This window comes from Berghia stephanieae, chromosome 4 (assembly GCF_034508935.2).
Source record: "Berghia stephanieae isolate SIO BIC M18660-M18661 chromosome 4, UCSD_Bste_1.3, whole genome shotgun sequence".
NCBI lineage: Eukaryota > Metazoa > Mollusca > Gastropoda > Nudibranchia > Aeolidiidae > Berghia > Berghia stephanieae.
In genome coordinates, this window is record NC_088363.1 from 40,658,210 (window position 1) to 40,673,137 (window position 14,928).

Consider the following 14,928-nt stretch of genomic DNA (forward strand, 5'->3'; position numbering starts at 1 on the left):
TCTGATAATGTAATATTTACGTCATATGGAGAACTTAATCGGGTTTAAACTTAAAAGCACTCTGGTTATTCTTAAACTCGTGTAGAAAATTGCCCTGTCATGTCTTTACTTTTTGATGTCATTTTTTTTTTTTTTTTTTGTGACCTCGAAATCGTTGATCACGCCAGCACGAAGGTATTGAAGATCGTTATTGGGGTCAATAACCATTTTGTCTCTGCGCTTGCCGTACTTTTTAACATATAAATGACACGGCTTCAGCCTGATAATGTAACCGCGTCTTTAGAGAATTAAGGCCATCTGTATCCACCGCCCATGAGTTGTTTACATTTTCATTAAAACAAATCACATCTACACACCCCGCGAAATTTTATCTTCAGTTTGCGGCGATTCTCGGCTTGGTGAGGTTGGGAAACCGTAATCTCATTTTCTTACTAACTTATAGGCCTATATTTTGTATTTTTACTAATCAACACCCCTTTTTGACGGTACCGTCGCGTTTTTATATGTATTGTATTATTCCCATGACTAATCACAAGTTTCTAGATCATTTCAGAGTTCACAGAAGTTGGAAGAAGACGGAGGACAGGACCGGATTCATTTTGTAAGATTTCATCTAGAATGGTAAGTTTTCAGGGGCTTTTTTCAGTTTCGTTCGTCATTTTCTTGGGACTCCAACATTATCCCACCACCAGTGTCTAATCACTCTTAATTGTTTGAGTTTCAGATGGACCATCCAGGAAGACAACGAAATTTCAAGGGAGTCGACATCATCTACAGGTAAGAAATTTAATCTTTTTATCGTGATTTTTTTAAAAAATCACGTTTGAATTTTACAAACTGAAATAGTAGATACCGATATGCCACCTTAGATTGCCTTCAGCATTAATCAACATGAGGTATTTATGAAAGTGAACAGATTCATGGAGATAATTCATATTCGAGAGATTAACTGTTGAGGTAAAAAACAAACAAAAAACATCTAAGTTATTGTTAATTATATTAGTTGGTGAGACTGCATTTCTTTCAAAACATAATTTCTTCAATAATCTAATTATATACAAATTCAAAATATTAACAAGAATTACGTTTTTCAAAAATTCACTACAGGACGGAATCAAGAGACCGGATTGGATCGTGTATTCTTCAAAGGATTGGATTCGTAACGGAGACTTCATCACGAGGTAGGAATTATATTCTCTCTCCTCTCTCTCTCTCCTCTCTCTCTCTCTCTCTCTCTCTCTCTCTCTTCTCTCTCTCTCTCTCTCTTCTTTCTCTCTCTCTTTCTTCTCTCTCTCTCTCATCTCTCTCTTCCTCCCTCTCTCTCTCTCTCTTCTCTCTCTCTCTCTCTCTCTCTCTCTCTCTCTCTCCCTCCCTCTCTCTCTCTCTCTCTCTCTCTCTCTCTCTCCTCCCTCCTCTCTCTCTCTCTCTCTCTCTCTCTCTCCTCTCTTTCTTTCTTTCTCTTGGCTCAGTTCACCGGGGAAAGAGTTGTAGGGTAAGGACATGATATTTTAATAATTATTGCTTAACAATTAATTTGACAATGATTGGATAAATGATAAAGATTTATATAGTACGAGTACGACAACTTTTTAACAGCTGTAGACTGTAAACTCCTACTGAAGAGAAAAAATTAGACGATAAAAGAAACCACAAGGCACCAAGTGATCAAAGATATGAAACTATTCGAAACTTATGGCACATATCAATGTAATATTATAATTTGCTGGCTGATGATCATATAGTAGCTTTGTCTATAATACTTTTGAGGACGTTCCTTTAAATATATGGTAATATTATTCGTTTGCGTTGTGTTGTAGATGTTAAATACAGTCGAGATAACTAGGCCTAGTGCACTAGCAAGAATTTTTCAAAATAGTGATATGGGTATTAATTTAGCGTAGAAAAAGAAAGGGGAGTAAAACATTTACTGGAGTGAAAAAATTATCGCTCTATCTCAACTGGTTAAAAAGTTATGACCGTTTATGTGGTGGAAAATCTCTATATAGGAAAATATGTGACCAAAACACAGCAACCCAATGGATAATCAAGTATAATTCAGTAACTGCTTCAGATACATCTATGAAATTTTTACATGCGGTAATTCAACATCTCTGTAATACATTGCAAACAGAAAAAGAATTATTTATTGAGAGAGAAAAGTATAGTTTAGAGCTGAAACAGCTGAAATCAAGGAAAAATAGATCACGACATGCAAATGAATGACCTATTGTAATTTTGGAAAAGTCAACAATAAAATATTTATTCACATGAAGATAGACCAAATATACCACTGAATCGGCGTCATTTAGTTGTTCACTTTGAACTTTTCAAAATGAAAATAGACCTCATAAAAGCAAAGATATTGACTGATAAATGTTTGAGGTGGTGTATTAGTGTTTAAAATATCGAAAATAGGTGATTTTAAAAACTTCCGCTCCCCTGTTCCCCAAAATTGAACAGTCGCCCGTCAAAGAATGAAAAACGTCAAAATCAACGCTGTGATTATCCCCAGACACCTGTCTGGGGATAATAAAATTTCGTTATCCCCAGACACCTTTTCATTATCCCCAGACGCATATTTGAAACTCCGCTCTTTTAAACAATTATCCCCATGCCAGAATATGGAATGTTTCCAAATGCGCATAGAAATAAGGAACGAAGCGGCAATTCGGACCCGAGTCTGAATTGCTTCCCGTGGCAATTCGGACTCCTGCCACAATGCGCCTGCGCAATCACAGGAAGTGTCGGAAGTGGAAACTGGGGCGAAAGTGAAGCGTGGTAGGTAGGGTGGGGGGAGAAGCTGCTCGTTCTCAGTTGTCAGTGTCAGTTGTCAGTCGGTAGGAGGGCGAGTGAGGAGCAAGTCACGTTTTAGAACTCCCGAAGTGACTGCCTTCAAAAGCGGTGATCTATTATTCCCCTTTGTCTTACTTTTTCTTGAGTACTTTTTAATTGTAATTCTAGAACTTTTTGCTATCCAATTTCTCCAGTTTTACTGGCGCTGATATGACCTAAATATGTTGCAAGCTCCTTTAAAAAACTAAACATAGATCTAAATAATCGTGGTCTTTGGGAGATTACAATTGTAGTCGCAATTGTAAACGTTAACAATCAATTTGCCCTCGCAGATAAAAGAGTGTCTTTGTGTAATGATTGGAAGATTTATTTGATTTGCCATGAGCGTGTTGCCAAAGATACATGCATGACATATCTCTACATTAATATAATTTGTCATTTGCCGCCGTGAAAAAGTGCAATATGACTTTGGGCATTGGGCGTTTTATTTAAAAGGCAGTCTAGGTCGGGCTTTGACAAAAGGCAGTGTCTTAATTCCTTTTTAATTAAAAAAATATGCTGTTTTATTTTTATATATAAAAATAGAGGCGATTCTTGGCAGCAAGCCATGCAATAGAGCCCCGCCACTGGGGTAGGGGCAGAGTACTGTCAAACACTAATATTATTAGATAATACTGGACTAGGTACCAAAATAAAATAAACACTGGTTGAATACAGAAAGAAAATGATCAACTGGTAATGGGATTGGTGGGGGGGGGGGGTAACCCACAAACGACCGAGGTGCTGGATGCAGGGGAGAACATGGTGCTACGAGATCAAAGAGAAAAAGCCGCCGGCTCTTGGGTTGTGGAAATGATTGCTGGGGGGGGGGGGGGGGGGGGAGTGTGTGTGTGTGATTATTCTGTTTTTAATGAATTAGAGATACTCATGAGTGTGTGTATGTGTTCAGGAAGACCAATACGGTTTCTATAGCTGCAAACGGAATAGTAACTGAGAGTTTCACTAATGATAAGTTCATCATTCGGGCGCATTGCATTGCAGTATTCCGAATCGAAGAGCCATGAAGTTATTCAGACTCGACCCTGGTTAGCCACGGAGTTCTATTCAGTTTAGACTCGAGTCCGAATTGCCACGGGAAGCAATTCAGACTCGGGTCCGAATTGCCACGGGAAGCAATTCAGACCCGGGTCCGAATAGCCTTTTCCAATAAGGAAAGTTAATAAAATATCTATAAAAACATAAAATTAACCAACATTAAAATCAGTTGTTACTACATATACACAATATGCGTCAACTTCGAAGTGGCTATCATGGCCGAATGGTTTAGTCGTCTGCCCTGGAAGTTTGACCAGAATCGACGTTGTGGGTTCGAATCCTGGTAACGTCACTTTTTTTTTTAATTTTTTAAATTCCGTCTTCTTTTTACAGAACGTTGAAATGGATAAATGTCCCATCCATCCTCCCCCACCTCTTTTTTAAATTTTTTATTAAACTCACTCTCTCTTTAAGAAATTCATGCTCAGAAACGGAACATTTACATAAAGGTTAAGCAAACAAAAAAACTCTAAGGTTTAGGTCAAAATAAAAAAGAAAAAGAGAGATTTCCCTCGGAGCAGGGAATAGTGTTAACAATAATAATAATAATAATAATAATAATAACAATTATAATAATAATAACAATTATAATAATAATAATAATAATAATAATAATAATAATAATAATAATAATAATAATAATAATAATAATAATAATAACAATTATAATAATAATAACAATTATAATAATAATAATAATAATAATAATAATAATAATAATAATAATAATAATAATAATAATAATAATAATAGGCGTCTGGGAATAATGACAGCCCAAAATCAAAATCGATCAGAAAAAAAGAAAGAGAAGCGTAACTTATAAAATGAATGTATGGACATGAAAATGCCAATTAATTGAATAATGTAAAACAAAAATAACTTACATTAATTGCATATATTGTAAGAAAAACAGTTGTAAAGTTTTGATGTGGATTGACGAAGTTATCTCTCAAGTAAAAAAAAAAGCGCAGCAGACGACAGGAAGTGAATCAATATTATAAGAAAATCTTGTGCAAACAATCGAGGACAAGTTCTATTTTTTGGGGGAGCTATAACTTTTGAGTGCAACCATATTTTGCTCTGAAATTTTTAGAGAAGCTACTTAAATATATATCTCAGAAGGACGTTTTTTTTTAGTAAGAAGGACCATCTCTGGTTTAAAAGTTATAAACGTTTAAACACACAATCTCTTTACACAAAGATTTCTCAAAATCACGATATGGGAAGATAATAATATTAGAATGACTGTATGTAGAATTTTATGCCCTTTCCAATGATATATAATACTTGCCATTTCATTTCACTGAGAAAGAAAAATGAATATTTTAAAAACACTCCTAAAAATTTTCCCCTCAAAAACGGAAACAGAAATCCTTGCCTCTTTTCAACTCGCGAGGGCTACTTCTTGCAAGTGCCTAGATATATAGAATTCTAAGTCTAATTTCTTACACTACAGATAAGACGTCTTCGCTTACAGTCAAAGCTTTATTCGTTGTAGTAAATTCATTCCGAATCCAAATAAAATAAAATGGATGGATTTCAATTTCAGGGTCCGTAATATCGAACCAAATTGGTCACCCCAAATTATCTGTACATGCCCATACACAATTCCATTATCCATACGCTTCACTACAGTGTGTCACATAACTATACTATAACGCCGTCACATAAAGCCTTTTTGTGTGTTTACATAGCGCTCTTTTTCACGGTGTATTGAATTTTTTTTTTAGATAATAAAAAAATCTTGCACTAGACTAGACATAAAAATCGACATTCATACCAAGCTGAACTGAATTCATCTGAATGAGTATAATCCACATTAATTAGACTGTTAACGGTTTTTTCAAAAGTAAATTGAATTTGAAAGCATTGAATTCAATAGCTTTTAACAGCCTCATAAGCCAAATATTTTAAACTGTGTGGTGTAATATGAGTCAATATTGGAGGTCAAAATAATTAACTGAGTTATGCCCCTTTGTATTTTAAGAACTGAGATTCTTTGCAGGTGATTTTTACAATGAAGCACCTCAAAATACAAGGAAAGCTTTCATGTGCTTATAGAAATAGTGAAATAACGATAAGTATTCAATTGTAAGCTTCAATTTATTAGACAAAAGACAGATACTGTCTTACAATTCAATACTTACCGTTTTTTTTCTTCTTCGAGCTTCAATCAGCACCATTTTAATTATAGAAATAGTGTATCTGCACAATATATCAAACTTTGAAAAAAATTCCAGCCGACAATTTGATGCATACGGGAATTGTAGAATGAACAAATCTAATTTATGACTGTTTTGTTAGACTCCGATCTCACCATTTTCTAATCCATTGTTTGGAATTCACAAACAGAGTTTTACAAACTGAAATCATAGATTCCAGTATTCCACCTTAGATTGCCTTCAGCATTAACCAACATTTGGTATTTACCGAAGTGACAATTTTTCTCCTGATAATTCATTTTCAAGAGTTTGATTTTATTTTTTTAATTGGCGAGGTCAAAAAATTATTAGTTACTATTATCATTAAGTGCAAGGCTGCATATCTTTCAAAACATAATTTCTTTGCTCATTATCTGTTTACAAATTCAAAACATAATCAAGAAATACATCTTTTATTTTTAATTCACTAAAGGACAGCATGAAGATACAGGATTACATCGTGTATTCATCAAAAGATTGTATTCGTAATGGAGATCCAATCTTGAGGTAGGTATTCCATTTAGTTCTCTCTCTCTCTCTCTCTCTCTCTCTCTCTCTCTCTCTCTCTCTCTCTCTCTCTCTCTCTCTCTCTCTCTCTCCCTCTCTTTTTCTCTCTCTTTCTCTCTCTCTCTCTCAAACCTTCTGTGTCTCTCTGTCTCTCTCTATCTCTTTTTCTGTCTGTCTCTCTGTTGGCTTAGTTATTTGGTGAAGTAAAATACTAGCGAAAGAATGAAAATGGAAAGGCTTCATATGGGAACAAATCAAATAATGGACGTTTCGGGTACAAACCCTTCGTCAGCACAACAATACACAAATAAACGTGGAAAACAAATAAAATAGAATGAAAAATAACTTGTATCGCCTCAACCCCCCGCCCCCCCTCCCTCCCCTTTTTTATTTATTTATTTTTTTTCTTTTTTTTCTGTTGACGTTGTTGCTTTGTTTGTTTGTTTGTTTGTTTGTTTTTTTTTTTTGGGTTTTTTTGTTCTTTTGTTGTTTTTTTTTCTCTTCTCTCCACTCTTTTCTATCTATCTATCTATCTATCTATCTATCTATCTATCTATCTATCTATCTATCTATCTATCTATCTATCTATCTATCTATCTATCTGTCTATCCATCTATCTATCTATCTATCTATTTATCTGTATTTTCCACTTTACTATCGCATCGCCATCTGATCGTTCGTATTTCCTTCGCGAAGATTCGACCTTCGCTCATCCAACAACCCCCCCCCCCCCCCCCCACCTCCGCCGTGACTCTTTCAACTCCTCGCCCTCTCCAACGCCCCCTACTGTTTCACAAGAGCTTTCTACTACTACTACTATTACTACTATTACTACTACTACTACTACTACTACTACTACTACTACTACTACTACTACTACTACTACTACTACCACTTATATGTCTTTTATCTTCCATTATTTTCTGGAAAGTTCTGTTCCCTGACGCTGACCTTTTCTTATCAATTAGATCACCCCCCTGGGGCACCCTATCCTCTACCCACGCCATGCTAACATTTCATTCATACTGCAACCACCATTGAGTACAGACAATACAAGTTATTTTTCATTATATTTTATCTGTTTTCCACGTTTATTTGTGTATTGTTGTGCTGACGAAGGGTTTGTACCCGAAACGTCCATTGTCTTTTTTGTTCCCATATGAAGCCTTTCCATTTTAACTCTTTCGTTAGTATTTTACGACACCGGCTTCAGGCAGCCCTTACTGTTTTCTACTTAACTGGTGAAGGCGTTGTATAGAAAGGGGTACAAAACAAAAACTGTACTACTGAGCCACACTTCCCCACCCAACTGAAACTGAAACAGTGATAAAGATCAATGTATCCTGCCAAAAACATGGTTATAAAGAGTTCACAAGTGATAAAATTAATAAAACTGGCCCACCATTTAAAGAAAATGTGTCTCTATCCTTACTGTAAAATATTTTCTCGTCATTTAGCTAACAACTACAAAGTAAAATTGCTTATAGTTATAGTAGTAGAATTCTCTTTTTACTAATGTTATATATTGAAATAATCAGGAGTTTGGTTTGATGAGTATAAACTCTCATAAGTGTCATAAAATCTGTCTGTGCTGCACGATTAATAGCCTTGTGCTATGTCTTCATTTAGAAGTTAGCTTTTGAGGCTCAACAGGGGAACAGAACTTGTCACATTGTTTTAGTAGTTAACCAGTTGAGCTATCGGGATGAATGTAAAGATGATCTGAACGTTAGTTGTGAGACTGCATTTCTTTCCAAACATAACTTCTTGGATCACAACATAAACAAGAATAACGTTTTTTATTATTTTCTCAAGGATGGACAGGATTGGATTGTGTTTTCTTCATAGGACTGGAGCCTTCTCTTTGAGGTAGGAATGTCTGTTGGTCTTCTTTCTCTCTCTCCCTCTCTCTACCTCCCTCACCCTCTTCCTCTCTCTCTCTCTCTGTCTCTCTCTCTCTCTCTCTCTCTCTCTCTCTCTCTCTCTCTCTCTCTCTCTCTCTCTCTCTCTCCCTCTCTCTATCTATCTGTGTGTTCCTCTTAGTGGGGACCTGTGCTTGTGTCAGGATGAGACATTTAGGTGATCTCAAACTAAGTACATTGATAGTGGCTCTACATCTACATCTGTTCCCTATTTGATCTCCCCTGTCTCCCTTTTTCTTGGGTACTTTGATTGTAATTCTAGAAATTTTTACTATCCCACTTTCTTCCTTTTTACTGGCGCTGATATTACCTAAATGTGTGGCAAGCGCCGTAAATCCCTTAAAAACGAACATACTACCACTACTTCAAGCACCACCACCATTACTACTGCTACTACTGCTATTGCTACTACTACTACTACTACTACTACTACTACTACTACTACTACTACTACTACTACTACTACTACTACTACTACTACTACTACCACCACTACTACTACTACTACTACTACTACTAATAATAATGATAATAATAATAATAATCTCTAATACTACTTCTACTACTACTACTACTACTACTACTACTACTACTACTACTACTACTACTACTAATCTCTAATACTACTTCTACTACTACTAATCAGTGATGCCAAAACTCCGGTCTCACAGGAAAAAAACTATGGTCGGGAGCCAAAAATTTCGGTAGCGGGCAACTTCCGTCAAATTCCGGTGAGGTCAATTTGTTCCAAGGATACCCCCCCCCCCCTTCCAAACACCTCATCATCACTGCCACTAATATTACAACCATCGTCACTACTACTACAACCACCACCACCACATCATCATTACCACTGCTACTACAACCACAACCACCACATCATCACTACCACTACTACTACAACCACCACCACCACATCATCATTATCACTACTACTACTACAACGACCACCACTACATTATCATCACTACCACGACTACTACTATAACCACCACATCATCATTATCACTACTACTACAACCACCACCACCACCACATCATCACAACCACTACTACTACAACCACCACATCATCATTACTACTACTACAACCACCACCGCCACCATACATCATCACTATCACTACTACTTCAACCACCCCCACCACATCATAATCACTGCAACTACCACTACTACTACAACCACCACCACATCATCACTACCACTACTACTACAACCACCACCACCACATCATCATTATCACTACTACTACAACCACCACCACTACATCATCACTACCACCACTACTACAAGCACCACCATATCATCATCACTATCATTTGTACTACAACCACCACCACCACCACATCATCATCACTACCACTACTACTACAACCACCACCACCACCACATCATCATCACTACCATTGCTACTACGACTACCACCACCACATCATCATCACCACAACTACTACTACTACTACTACAACAACCACCACTGCAACATCATCATTACTACCACTACTTCTACAACCACCATCACCACATCATCACTACCACTACTACTACAACCACCACATCATCATTACCACTTCTACTACTACAACCACCACCACCACATCATCACTACCACTACTACTGCAACCACCACCATCACCACATCATCATTACCACTACTACGACTACAACCACAACCACTACATTCTCATCACTACCACGACTACTACTACAATCACCACTATCACATCATCATCATTACCATTTGTATGGGGATCCTTACCTCCCATAGCGGGCAGGGAGGTACAAACTGTGTCTTCTATCACCTTATATCTGTTATCCAACATGCTTTCTGTCTTTGTCTCGGAATGAGATTACTTGGTTTTGTCCTGGCACTGGCAAATGCATAGTTATTGTTTTGGGAGATGATATTTTTTCCTTGTAAATCATCTCTCTGTTATGTATTATTTTTATTTTGAATGTATAATGTAAGCATTTGAGTGTGTTCCTCTTTGTTGGGTTTTGTGCTTGTGTCTGGATGAGACTTGTAGGTGATTTCAAACTAAGTACATTGGTGGTATGCTCTTGGAATCTACATCTGAGCCCTATTTGTTCTCAATTCCCCTTTGTCTTACTTTTTCTTGAATGCTTTATTTGTAATTCTAGAACTTTTTACTATCGCATTTTCTTCCTTTTTACTGGCGCTGATATAACCTAAATGTGTTGCAAGCACCGTAAATCCCTTAAAAACAAAACAAACATACCGTTTGTACTACAACCACCATCACCACTAACATCAACATCACGACCACAACACTACAACCACTATGCCACCACCACATCATCATCACTACAAATACTACTTCAACCACCACCACCACATCATCAGCACTACCACTACTACTTCAACCACCACCATATCATCATCACAACCACTATTACTACAACCACGAACACCACCTCATCCTCACTACCACCAGTATACTACAGGAAACTATGGGATTGTATTTTGCAATGTGTTTATGTAACATTCCAATTCCTTTCTCTTGTGTGCGGAAATTCCTCTTTCAACATTGATATTCCTATGAGTGGTGTCTGAAACTCCTGTGAGCCAAATTTAAAGTTGGCGTCTCTGACTACTACTTCTACTACTACTACTACTACTACTACTACTACTACTACTACTACTACTACTACTACTACTACTACTACTACTACTAATACAACTAATACTTCTACTTCTTCTACTAATTCTAACATCTAATACTACTACCACTATCACCACCACATCATCGTCATCATCACCATCATCAACATCATCATCACTACTACTACTACTACTACTACTACTACTACCACTACTACAATCATCACCACCACTCATCACTGCTACTGCAAACGCCACCACGACATCATCATCATCAATACCACTGCTTCTACAGCTATAATCACCACATCAACACTACTGCCACTACCACTACAACCACCATGACATCATCACCACAATTACTACTAAAACCACCATTATACAGCATTACCACCACTGCAACAACCACCACCACCACATTATCATTAATAAAACTTTGCTTACAACCACCACCACCACCACATCATAATCACTACCATCGTTATTACAATTAGCTCCTCCAGATCATCATCCTACAACTTTTACTACAACCACAACCACCACATCATCATTACTAATACCACCAGTACAACCACCTACATATCATCACCACACCACGACCACTGCACATCACCACAACTACAACCACTACTACCAACACATTATCATCACTACCACTACTACCACAACCACAACCACCCCATCATCATCACTGAAACCACAACTATCACATCATCAATACCAGTACGACTACAACCGTCACTGCCACATCAACCTTTCTACCACTACTACTACAACCACCACCGCCACTCATCCTCCTCTCTACAACCACCACCACCACCACATCATCATCACTACTGCTACAGCCACCACCATCAACACCACTACCACTGCTATTACTACAACCACCGCCTCCACATCATTATCACTACTTCCAATACAACTACAATTACAAGCACATTATCATCATACCACTACTACTACTACTACTACTACTACTACTACTACTACTACTACTACTACTACTACAAATGCAGTCAACTCCACCTCATCATCACTACAACTACTACTACATGCACCAAAACATAATCTTCACTACAAATACAACCACTGCTACCACATCATCATCACTACTACTACTACTACTACTACGACTACTACTACGACTACTACTACTACTACTACTACTAAGACAGGAGGTAAATATTTTCATCGAGGCAGTAATTGCAAATAATAGCGTGCAATATGTGTTTTGATCATCTTTTTTGTGCACCATGAATGTCATATTGTAGGTGTTAAATAGGCCTCTCACAAAATAGTATGTATATAATACTAAGACGAGACCTCTCACAAAAGATTATGTTTATTATACTAAGAACAGGCCTTTTATAAAATATTATGTATAAACTGAGACTAGGCCTCTCACAAAATATGTATATACTAAGACTAGGCCTTTCACCAAATAGTATGTATAAAACCTAAGACAAGTTCTCTCGCAAAATAGTTTGTATATACTAAGACTACAAAAGACTTAGTTGAAGCAAACCTTGAAAATCTTGAAAGATAGAAAGCCCAGGATTAGACAAGAATCAACAAAAGTTGAACTAGATGTGAAGTCAAAGAACTGATTTTTTTTCCCTGCATTTTATGATCTGTTACTTTTTGTTACAGATATTTGACGTCATCAAGCTCCAGGAATCGAGATTGGCCATATGTGGGCGGTAGGGGCGGTGGCCAGCAGGGATGGTGAGGTCATGGAGGATGATTCTGGTATTCAGCGGAGTAATGGGATGGGTTATATTGGAGGGCCCCGGGGATTGTAATGGCAGTGATCAAGATGTTGGAGGAGTTGTTGGTGGCGAGGTGATGATGGGGATGTAGATGGTGGAGCAACAATAGTGACATTGTTGGTGAAGGTGGCATTGTTGGGTGACGGGATGATGGAAATCATGATGGGAGGGTTGTGGTGGTGAAGGGATGATGATGGGAAGTGATGATGATGGCAATGGTTGTGAAGGGAGGTAATGGTGGAGGAAGTGATGATGGTGGTATTGGTGGGGTTGTAGTGATTGTGATGTAGAGATTGTGTTCGTCGAGGAAGGTGGTGGTGGGTGGAAGTTGTGGGGAGGATGAGGATGCTGGAGGTAGATTCAGTGATAAAGTGAAGGTGGTGGTGTGGTTCTGGACTTGGGTTTGAGTTGATTCCAACTGGTTAGGGCCGGGTGAGTTACATTCGTGTTCTTTGTTGACAAGATGATTGTGGTTGGCATTCGCATGGATTTGAAATACAGATAAGTGTGCTTCTACCGGTGGGGGTGTATTTGTTTGTGTTTCATGTCCATACCCAAGTGCAGTAGGCGGACTGGAGGCCTACAGGAAGCCCGAATGTGTTTGGGCAGAATGTTGATTTACAATTGTCTTGAAGACAGGGATAGGGATGTGATTTGTTTGACTCTTTCTGGATGGGTCACCTTGATCCTGGGTTTGGAACTGTGCCATTTACTGGATCTTTATTGTTGAACCTGCTTCTATCGTTTTCGCCAAGCCATGGCTTTCACTTATTACCACTAACCTCACATCATGGTCTCTTCTATCACAACCCCTATGACTCTACCATTACTTCCCATCATCCCTTCCAAAGCTATCACCTCCCAACACAACCATTGCCATCAGAATCGCCTCCCATCATCATCATCTTCACCACCATAGCCCTGCCGGAGTGATTTCCATCATCACGTCACCTGCCTTGCCATTTTTACCATCATTGTCACTGCTGCTGCTTCCATCATCTACATCCCTGCCATCACTTTTATATCAACAATACTTTCTTCATCTTGAGCTCTGCTGGTGCAATCTCTGCCGATCTGACCCTGAAAATTACTCTTAGAACACCATGATCATTTAAAGTGGCTTTATCGTCCCTGCCACCTTGCAAGGCAAGCAAGACAAGCAAGGCAAGCAAGTCAAGCAAGGCAAGCAAGTCAAGCAAGTCAAGCCATCAATGGTGACTCTTATCACCATTGCCACTATCACCATCAATGGTGACTATCATCACCATTGCCTCTTTCACCATCAATGGTGACTCTCATCACCATTGCCTCTTTCACCATCAATGGTGAATCTTATCACCATTGCCTCTTTCACCCAATGGTGACTCTTATCACCATTGACTCTTGTCACCATCAATGGTGACTCTTATCACCATTGACTCTTGTCACCATCAATGGTGACTCTTATCACCATCGACTCTGTCACCATCAATGGTGACTCTTATCACCATTGCCTCTTTCACTATCAATGGTGACTTTTATCACCATTGACTCTTTCACCATCAATGGTGACTCTTATCACCATTGCCTCCTTCACCATCAACGGTGACTCTTATCACCATTGCCTCTTTCACCATCAATGGTGACTCTTATCACCATTGCTCCTTTCATCGCGTCCTTTCCTATTTTTTTCAAGCCTATATTATACACTCAAGCACTTAAAGAATTCATTCACCGTTAATAAGATTTAAATGCCCAATCTTTAACTTCAGATATGGTAAACTTTCAGTTGTTTTTGTCGTATTTTTTCAAGTTGCAGTGTTGTGTCATTTTTCTTTAATCTTAATTTTTTGTTCACAATATTTCATCAATTCTCAACATGACATATGGGAATATCTATTACAATTACCTTGTAGTTGGATAGAAAGATAATTTTCTTAAGAAAAGTCATCTCATCAAAATTAAAAGAAATTTTTTTCCTGTCTCAGAATTTTCAATGGCCATTTTAATGTTAATGACTCGCGTACTGTATAAAATAGC

General features: G+C 37.8%; 1 long non-coding RNA gene across 2 annotated transcripts in view; it reads left to right on the forward strand.

The window, feature by feature from the left end:
- LOC144970575 (uncharacterized) overlaps window positions 1-14,906 on the forward strand; it is a 15,327-nt gene extending 421 nt beyond the window's left edge. Inside the window, exons 1-5 of one of the 2 annotated variants that reach the window (XR_013644993.1) lie at window positions 1-777; window positions 1,108-1,181; window positions 6,523-6,596; window positions 8,412-8,465; window positions 12,791-12,851. The exon at window positions 1-777 is cut by the window's left edge and continues 421 nt beyond it. This is a non-coding gene — a long non-coding RNA (uncharacterized LOC144970575). Of the gene's footprint in view, window positions 778-1,107; window positions 1,182-1,570; window positions 1,708-6,522; window positions 6,597-8,411; window positions 8,466-12,790 lie in introns of those variants that run through there. The other variant, XR_013644992.1, reaches the window with a different exon arrangement.
- Window positions 14,907-14,928: the final 22 nt, after the last annotated feature.